Here is a 7,705-nt window from a genome sequence, read left to right on the forward strand (position 1 = left end):
CCTCCTTGAGGGTTTAGGTTGGTTGAGGGGCAGTTCTATGGGCGTATGTGAAGCCCTCTGTGACATGCTTGCGTGTAAAAAGGGCTATACAAATAAATTTGATTTGAACTTGGGAGGTTTCATGTTGTATGTTATCCCTATTCACTGTGTCTCCCCTTAACCCTTCTGTCCTTGGGTTGCTTTGACCCATTTTCTAATCATTTCCATATCAGAAATTGGGGTTTCTTTCAACCAAAACCTTTCAAACCAAAAAGAACAATGGGTATCTGTACAAAGCTCTTCAAAAAGGGATACATAAATGATCATTTCACTACTTTCATAGATTTTTGATGTTTCATTCACTTTTATAGCATTTTTCACAAATAATAAATAGGACATTGAAAGAAAGAAGTGGTGAAAAACCCCACAAAAGATTCAAAAGGCACAACAAAAAAGCCACAAAAAGGTATAAAAATATCAAAACGTAGACAAAAGTTTAACAAATACATCCTCATGTGTTCTCCCTCCCCTAGGAACAGGAAAATATGTCAGTGTAACTAAGTTTAGTGTCGTTCAGTCATGTACGATCTCTTCTCATATTCCAGTTTTTCTGTCTCCAGCCTTGTTTTTTTAATTAAAAACCTTATAATCGAGCTCCAGGGTTCTTTTATACAGGGCCCTCACACTGTCTGCTCCAACCTGAAACAAATGAAGAACATTGTCCCTTTGCAAGGCACACTTGGAGAAAGTTGAAGGTGTCCATTTGACTATTGTGGTTTTTTGCTTATACCTTGTGTCTTTGTCTTGGCCTTGAAGTGGAGGCCCTAGGCTCAGGGGGAGGAAGAAGTTCCTCTTCCTGCTGAGTTCAACACCATAGAAATGTAATCAATTGAGTCATATTTGAAATGAGCACTTTAAGGACTTGTGTCTTATGTTGAGACCACCACAATTAGTAAGTCATTACAGACACTTCAATCACAGTCACATGTTCACACACTCTCACCATCTGTGTTGCAAGTGGTAAATAAAACTCAAAGGTGAACCCCCAAAATGAGCAGGCAGACACAGTTTCCTGATCATCTAGGACCTCCACTTGAGAAAGTAAATGGTATATTTGATCCATATTCAGCAACCACATATGGCATACATACTGGAGTATGACTATTAGTTTCACTGTTACCTCTGTATGGCACAGTGGGACGACAGTGGGTGGTGGCAGCAACACCACTGTATTTCCTGTCACTGCAGAGAACAGTAATACATTTCACTCCTACAATATTCATAAATAATTGTTGAATGAACATGGTCACATAGATTACTTGAAACATACATATGCCTGGGCTTCCAACCTGCTGCCACCAGTTGCCTAATTGTTCTTCCTGTTGGCTGCAGGCAATTTCATTGTTCTATAGGCCTTTTGTAGCTATACAATATCCTACAAAAGGAACTAATTCAGGCAATTCAGCCTTGTACTTGTTGGCCTTAAAATATGTGCAAGTATTGCCTACTGCTACTTACCGTTTTGAATTATGGTTTTATATTTATTTAGCATTTGCTCCCACGATCGTTTGCCACTGCAGGGTTGCAACTAAAATAATACAGCAACAAAAGTTTAACTTTGTGGAATGCACCCGTGTAATTATGGTCACATCTTCAATAAGTCATGTAGCTTACGCATTTACAGCGTATGCTATTTTTTTCCAGCTTGGCAGCAGCGACTTTGTTAAAATTTGCGTGCATTATGTCTGTATTCCTGATATGCTTGTATTACAATATTTCACGCAGGAGGCGTAGACAAAGTTTGTAAGATTGTCTGCTCCTCCTCCGTGAAATATGCGGCTCTTGTTTCGTCCATGTTTGCGATTGGACATACGGTTCAAACACCGCCCCTTTATGTGAACGCGCACGTCTCTAGATTGGAAAGATCTGGGTTGAGTTAGAGAGTTGATAACCGCCGTCGTAGTACCGCTTATCGTGACTACAATTGTTAGGCTTCGCGTAGCCGGGTAACTGAAAGTAATCCAGAGCATGTTGATCTTGATTCGTAGTACAGGCCCCTGGTCTTGGCTGCTTAAAACGACGTTTTCCACAGATGCACAATTAATGGCGATATCCAAATCAACACAAGCTAACCTTAACAACAGCCTAATGTTTGTCTATCGAGTCCCAAATCACTCGTAACTAGTTTACAGCATATGTAGGCTAACTAGCTAGCATCCAGTGCATACGAAACATTTATGATTGATTTAGAATGTTAAGGCCTAATGTTTAAATTAAATATTATTTTATTGAAATTGTCCCATTGTCATTGTTGTTATTTTAAAGGCTTTTTTTTTATGAGCAATTTGAATGAATGGGACAAAATGCTGTTTGTCCGTTGCATAGCAACAGCCACACGTACGGGACTATTTTCTCTCGGCTACTGAAATGCGATACACAACATTTGTTGGCTATAACTATTTTGTGCTGAAAGGCAGCTCACTATTTATCTACTATTTATAATTTTGCTGGTAACCGTATTATAAAAGCAAGGGCGGATGGGCCAGCAAACCCTGGAACCCGTACATTATTGACGATAAAGTACTGCCTCGAGTACCTTATTGCTTAAATATGAAGTCAGTTGGTCCTTTGTGGGTGTATGTGGTGCAGGAGCACCTGTTCATGAGATTTCCTTGTAGTGTGTTAAATAGTCTGATGGCCAGTGGGAAAAAGCTGTTGCTGACTATGGTAGTCTTGCACCGCATGCTGGGGTAACACTTGGGTACTCAAGCACCCCTAAATTTAATCTCAGCACCCCTAAAAATAATTAAAAATATCGTTTATTATCATTTGATGCTGGTAACTGTATATTAGCAAGGGGGTTTAGCACTTTTGCAAGGCACTGTATTCATGTTACATTCTCATTGGAGGCTGCGCATCCTTAAAGGTCTGATCCTAGAATCGCCCCTGGTACAATTTCTGGGGAAATTGTGGGGTGTGCTTGCGTCGGTTGCAGATGGGTTTTTTACTGAAATTTTTACAACTGATATACAGCAACGCCCCACATAAGCTTGAGTTTAAAAACACTACTTAATGTGACATTACATACTGTGCATGCAAGTCTTAGCTAAATGACATGGATGTATGATGCGCTTTTTGATCATTCCTCCGACACCACGACACGATACTTGCTGAGTGTAACAACGCAAACACAGGCAGGGATGCAGTAGCAACGCTACGGCTAAATAAGTATTTAGCTGCTCAGCTCCATGAAGCCGGTTAAAAAGGGCTCTTGAAACTCAGACATCCCAACCTGCAGAGACTCATTTCCGGGAGGTAACTCCCCCCCCCCCCCCCCCCGGGACGCAATCTGCACGCATGATGTACCCCCTCAACTAGCACGTACCACCCCCTCGGGATGCAATCAGGACCCGCGATATGCACTTGTTTATGTACTACATAAATGGCCATTGCACAGTCTCGCACTCGCTCTAAATACAAAATCCCCAAATTCCGAGAGATTGTATAGCATTTGTGGGTGTCCGGAAGCCTCTATTGAAATGCGGGAGACTCCTGGAACTTCCGGGAGACTTGGGATGTCTGGAAATTGCTGAACAAAAGAACGACGGGGCCCACTTTTCTGGCAGATTAAGACATGTTCGTAGGAACCTAACGAAAAATAGGCTAAATATTCCAAGACTTTTAGCTAGATTTATAGGTACCTACTTAGTGAAAAATAGCCTAAACCGTCCGAGACTTGTAGCCAGGGCCGGCCCAAGGCATAAACGAACTAAGCGGCTGCTTAGGGCCCCCATAGCTGCCAGAGGGCCCCCGATATACATTAAATTACAGTTTAATGTACCGTTTCTGCAATTAAACGCACCTCTCGATTAAATGCCGCACCAAAAATGAACATTGTTTAATAAACGCAGCCCCAGAAATACGGTAGGAGTAGCATGTCTTGAAATACCATTAATGAACATTCTCTTTTCTTGCACTAGGGGTCCACTGTGGTCCACGGCTAAATAAGTTTCAAGTATCCCATCAACATACCTTACTTAGCCAATTACTCTAGCTAGCTAGAGGCTAGCTGTTAGGCTGCATTAGAATTTAAGCTTATGGAAAAAATAGCCAGAAAACAAATAGCAGTCTAGCCTATTGCTAGTGCCTGTCTAGATTATTTATTGAAAGAACTGGAGAAGCAGGTGCTTTTGCCTTAGCAAGCTAAACGAGTTTTCTGTACAGTAGCTTAGGTAGTCTAGGTGTTTTCGTTATCTATCTGTTCTTGCATTCCTTGCAAATCAGCGTTAATAAAAAGCAGATGAGATAGAGCTAGCTAGTCTAACTAACAATGACATTTGCTCATTGCTTGATGGGTGATTTAGAAGACCGTACTGTTCAAACTATCATTGCTACATTTCATGTAGCAAACTAACGCTCAGCTAGCCTAGAATACCGTGTTTCTTCGATTAAACGTCGCCCTCAAATAAACGCCGCCCTTGAATAAATGCCGCACCAAAAACTATAGAAAAAATTGTGTGTAATAAATTTATTCAAAGAATTACGCAAATTAAGAAAGAAGAAAAAATTGGCAACGCCGAGGGGCCCCCAAATAAATTCTGCTTAAGGCCCCATAAAGACTTGGGCCGGCCCTGCTTTTAGCTACGGTACTAATGCTGAGGGCTCGCTGATATCGCTGTCCTACTAGAACGTCGTATCTATGCATCATTGCTAACAGGTGCTGACGTTGTGCAAACCCAATAAATTCCAAATTTGTAGGTTGCACATGCAGGAGTGCTAGTAAAAAATGCTAGCACTGTCTCAAAAACTGGTCGCAAAATGCGACCATTTGGTTGCAGTCTGGAGCCCTGGTCTATGGTGATAGTGATGGCTCTCCTGTGGCAGCGGGACATGTACATGTCCTGAATGGATGGTTGGGCTGATCTGGTGATCTCCTCTGCTGTCGTCACCACTCTCTGCAGGGCCTTCTGGTGAGCAGCAGAGCTGCCGTACCAGACTGAGAGGCTGCTGGTTAGGATGCTCTCAATGGCACCTCGGTAAAAGATGGTGAGGGCACAGGGTGGGAGGTCAGCTCTTCTCATCCGGCAAAGGAAGTGGACGCGTGTTGCTGTGCCCTCTTGACCAGAGAGGTGGTGTTGGTGGACCATGTCAGGTCATCTGTGATATGCACCCCCAGGAACTTGGTGCTTTTCACAGACTCCACAGCAATGTCATTGATAGTAAGTGGAGAGTGTGGCATGTGATTCCTTAGTTTTATTTTAGTGTTGGGCCGTTATCGGTGTTAACGTGCTGTGTTAACGTGAGACTCTTATCGGGCGATAAAAAAAATATTGCCATCTGCAACACTGGATTTGGAGCTGGGTCTATACTACGCATGCTATGATGACTCTCACCTTGATATTTTAGCGTGGATGTATACCTAGCCAAATTGCACTGTAGCGGGACTGTTTGAGTGCAACCGAGGCAAGCCCGTCAGCACAGCTCTATCAGCCAAGCTAACTAATCTAATAAACAGTTAATAAACACAAGTACATCTTATTGAACATCATTTTTTTTCATCACCAATTATCATAGTAGAACAGCTTTCTCAAGCAGTTTGTGATGCATTTTGGAAACAGGTGATAATGCATTTTTTGAGCCCCTGGTCTAATGTGCCACCTGGCTTGAGAAACCCGTTCTCAAAGACTTACTTTTAGTCATTATTTGGGTAGCACACATTCTGAATGCCTTCGGCGGAATTCAAATGAGCCATTTTAATCTAGATTAATCTAGATTAATGCCAAGATTACAGTGAGATTAATCTAGATAAAAAAAAAAATCTATGCCCACCACTATTTTATTTATCTTCAGTTGTACGTTATTGTTGTCACACCAGTTAATGAGTCGATGCTCCTCTCTGTAGGCTGAGTCGTCAGCGCCGTGGATGAGGCCTACCACTGTTGTGTCATTTGCAAACTTGATGATGTGGTTCGAAGTGTTTTTGGCACAGCAGTCATGAGTCATCAGTGTGAACAGCAGAGGGCTCAGCACACAGCCCTGGGGGACCCCAGTGTTCATGATGGTGGTCTCTGAATAGTTTTTACCAGCTCTTACTGTCTGTGGTCTATCGGTGAGGAAGTCCAGTAACCAGTTGCATAGTGGGGTGCTGAAGCCTATTGAGCCAAGTTTATTTACCAGGTTTTAACTGTATTGAAGGCGGAGCTGAAGTCAATGAACAGCATCTGCACGTACCTGTCTTTGTTTTTCCAGATGAGCCAGGCATAGGTGGAGTGCTGTTGCTATGGCATCATCAGTGGAGCGTTTGGGATGATATGCAAACTGGAATAGGTCAAGTGTAGTGGGGAGACTAGATGTTATATTGGCCTTGACCAACGTTTCAAAGCTCTTCATCATAATGGGAGTGAGTGCCATGGGCCGGTAGTCGTTTAGTGTTGATACCGGGGATTTCTTGGGTAGTGGTATGATGGTGTTGGCTTTGAAGCATGTTGGTATGATGGCTTGACTCAGAGAGGTGTTATAGATATCCGTGAGGACGTTTGTTAGTTGGTCAGCACAATCTCTGAGCACACGCCCAGGTATGTTGTCAGGTCCTGCAGCTTTCCTGGGGTTCACCTTGAGTAGGGTCCTCCGTACATCAGCTGGGTCCAGGTGAAGTGTTTCATCGTCTGGACCGGGAGGGGCTTTTGTTTTTGTTGTTATTTTCCTCAAATCTGCAAGTAGGTGTTAAGTGTGTTGAGGAAATCTGTGTTGTCCTTGCATGGTGGGGGTGTTGATCTGTAGTCAGTAAGTAATTAAGTAAGACTTTATTTATATAGCACTTTTCATACAAGAATTGCAGCTCAAAGTGCTTTACATAAAATCAACAAAAACAATAATACAAGTGTTGACCTAACTGCAGTGACTGAGTGGATACCTTGCCACAGACGCCTAGGGTCCTTTGTGTCTGTGTAACATGCTTGTCTTTCGCTTTTCTTTGTGTTGCTAAATCTGTTGGTCAGAACGTTGGAAAGCAGTATAGATGGAAGTGCAGAGGCCTGTTCCATAAAGCGAGTTTACCAAATAAGCCAGACTTATGTCAGTTAGTCAGACTCATTTCTTGTTCATTCGGTTCCATAAAGCTAGCTCAACGTAGTTCGAACTAGGTTACTATGGCAACTTAGGCTATGAAACTAGTCTGGTCAGGATCAGACTAACTGTCAGGCTTAGCGTGACTTGGTGCTAAACCAGACGTCCCTGTAACACTGACCCAACAGGAAGACGATGATTTACAATGTATATTCTAATTTTCTTAACCTCATCAGTTCAACATTGATAGAAAATCAACGTAAATAGCCTACATAGGCTACAACATTTAGCCTAATGCATTAAACAATGATGAACAATGCTTTGACAGGCTACGCACCATAGCCGTTAAATGTATGGATGTTAGTTTGTGATTTCAAATGTTTAGGCATCAGGCATAGGCCTACATCTCAATCTAAATTATCCGAGTATAATTATCATAGCAATATAATTGTTAACAGTAGACTACAATTGCAAAACAAACCTAAATCCGCCCCCCATTTCCCAGACACAAAACCCATGTTAGAAAGTTAGCACTAGGCTACTGGATGTTTTAATTAATAGTAGGCTATTTATTTTAAACAATGTCAAAAAAGTCAATTTAGATTAGTTTAGAGGGTATTTTTTAATTAACGAAGGTCTACGTTCACAATGTCAATCATGG

The 7,705-nt window shown here is 42.1% G+C and overlaps 1 long non-coding RNA gene across 1 annotated transcript; it reads right to left on the reverse strand.

Annotated features, from left to right (window-relative positions):
* Positions 1 to 327: 327 nt before the first annotated feature.
* On the reverse strand, positions 328 to 2,523 carry LOC146238010 (uncharacterized). The gene is made up of 5 exons (XR_014740626.1): positions 1,498 to 2,523; positions 1,160 to 1,221; positions 770 to 838; positions 622 to 678; positions 328 to 508 (listed from the first exon to the last, which is right to left on the reverse strand). It is a non-coding gene; the product is annotated as an uncharacterized LOC146238010 (long non-coding RNA).
* Positions 2,524 to 7,705: the final 5,182 nt, after the last annotated feature.

The sequence above is a fragment of the Hypomesus nipponensis genome, chromosome 21 (assembly GCF_054491055.1).
Source record: "Hypomesus nipponensis isolate SF chromosome 21, ASM5449105v1, whole genome shotgun sequence".
Lineage (NCBI taxonomy): Eukaryota > Metazoa > Chordata > Actinopteri > Osmeriformes > Osmeridae > Hypomesus > Hypomesus nipponensis.